The 2451-nt window shown below is 41.4% G+C and overlaps 1 pseudogene; it reads right to left on the reverse strand.

The window, feature by feature from the left end:
- Positions 1-1241: 1241 nt before the first annotated feature.
- Positions 1242-1937, reverse strand: LOC110285087 (X-linked lymphocyte-regulated protein 5C pseudogene; annotated as a pseudogene).
- Between the last annotated feature and the right edge of the window lie 514 nt (positions 1938-2451).

Below are 2451 nucleotides of genomic sequence, written 5' to 3' on the forward strand. Positions count from 1 at the left end.
ATGATCTGTGACTAAAACCACCTTCCTCCTGGGTTTATGATGTTGATAGATACTCCAACATTTGCCCAAGGGCCGTGGAGTTCTCAGTGTGAGAAAGAAGATGATGGTCTCCCTGTCAAGGAAACCAAGGCAGGGAGCTAAACCCAGTGGCCAAGTTGGTCTTCCATTCTGAAGCAGTGGCACATCTAAAGCATTAATAATTGTAGATAAGCTCTTCTTATACGTCTGTGAGTTGCTACCAAAAAAAGGGTGTGACATTTAACATACTGTGAGCTGATAGCTTAGGACTCCATGTCTCCATCTGACCTCTTGCCCTGCCTACTCTATAAACCTTGGCTTCTTGGCATTGAGTTTTCCTAACAGCTGCTGCCACATCCAGTACACAACCATAGCATATCAGCAAATACTGTGCAAGCCAGCCGTCACCATCCTGTTTGTCTGGGATCTGGCACAGTTCTGTCTCAAGCTGCCAGGCTTACACCTGCCTGTAATAAACATGCTTGGACACACGAAGGACAAGACTGCCCCGTTAACACAGGTTCCTATGGACATGGAAAGTTTTCTATGCTGTCAGAGAAGGGATGTGTCTAGGATTTGTGAGCCTCTTCTGCTCTTCATAATGTTCCCCGATAAAAGCAACTTAGGAGTACCCAGAAGGCAACTGTGTCCAATTATAAATATGTTTAAGGAATTTGATGTGGAGGTGAGTATACGCCCATTGAACACACTGTTGAATGAAATAGGGAAAACAACTCAAGATATAAAAAACAAAAATTAATAGAGTGAGAGTTTCTGGGGGGAGGGGAACCAAACTAAGATACAACTTGAAATGAAAACTTATCTAAACCACCACATAAACAGACCCAAGAACAGAAACCATCTGCTTATCTTATTAGATGTTAAAAAATAAAAAGGCCATTGACAATCCAACATCCCTTCATGATAAAAGTCCTGGAGAAACTGCAGTTACAAGAAACATGCATTGACAAAAATAAGAGAAGTCAACAAGCCAACGTCAGAAAAACTTGAAATATTTCTGCTAAAATCAGAAACAAGAAAATGTTATCTACTATTTCAACTCTTGTTCAATATGGTATTTTAAGTCTCTTCTATAACAATAAGACAACAGATAGAAGTGATATAGGTGATATAAAATTGAAAGATGGAGATTTAGAGGATCTTCATTACATCTCTGCTAACAGGAAGCCAGCCCGAGGCGCACAGTGTTACAGACAGACAACTCAGAGTTCCTGCACCTTGGAGATTTTCTTTTCCACATTAGTTTGCTGACTGTCACTAAAGGTTTTGCTATGTGTACTCAAGTCCTTGGCTTTCTTCAGAAATGTGTCACACATATCTTCAGAGTTTTCAAGCTTGATTTCATGATCCACGGTACTCAAGTCCTTGGCTTTCTTCAGAAATGTGTCACACATATCTTCAGAGTTTTCAAGCTTGGTTTCATGATCCGCTATAGCCATCTGTAAAAATCTTTATTTGCTGCTGAGTTATAAAACTGAGGTGTTCTTCTTGGTCCCTTGTGCTGCCCACCTCATCCAGCCACTTCTGGCATCGGGACCCAAACCTTTCACAGTACACAGAGTTAAGTTTCTGCCTTGACTTCTGCTGAGCTTTCAAAATACCCTGGAGGTTTTCATTCAGGCTTCTGGAAGAGGCATTTATATCCTCTTCAAACTGCTTCCTCTTTTTCATAAGAAACCTGGGAAACATCACCTTCGAAACATCCTCTTCTGAACAGGCTCTCTGGCTTCTTGCACATCTGACCCCGAGGAATGGGTGCCCATCTCACTGGTACCAACTGCTGGATTGTCCACAGGGTTGACTGCATCTGAGTTCTCCGAGTCATCTGATGGGAGGGTCTTATCTACCCTCTGGTGCTTGGCACTTTTCTTCATGGCCTTCTGTTCTTTGCTTGACATGTCTAAAACCTTCCTGAGTCAGAAAGGACTCACTGGAGAGTGGGTACAGCTATTGGACATCACTTCTCAGCCATCTCTTTTAAAGTGTTCAGAATCCTTAGCCCTTGGAAATGCAAGATAAAACTACTTTGAGATTTTTTTTATCTTATCCCACTCAAAGCAGCAATAAATAAATAAATAAATAAATAAATAAATAAATAAATAAATGCTGGCACGCATGTTGGAGAGGGAACAGTATTCACTGTTGGTAGGATCGCAGACCAGTGGAAATAGTGGTGCAGCCACTATGGAAATAGTGTGACTGTTTCTCAAAAGGCAAAAAAGAAGTGAAAATGGGATCGACCACATGATGCAGCTGTACACTTGGGCACACTCCCAAAGGGTTCTATGTCCTCCTACCGCGGCATTCGCACAGTGCTTCTCTAATATACAGGGTTTGGTTAAAGTTGCACTGCTTTTAGTGGGAAAGTAGATTAGTTGCATAATTAGATAGTAGTAAAAGGATATCAAATAG

The sequence above is a fragment of the Mus caroli genome, unplaced genomic scaffold (assembly GCF_978045245.1).
Source record: "Mus caroli unplaced genomic scaffold, Mus_caroli_1 scaffold_19, whole genome shotgun sequence".
Taxonomy (NCBI): domain Eukaryota; kingdom Metazoa; phylum Chordata; class Mammalia; order Rodentia; family Muridae; genus Mus; species Mus caroli.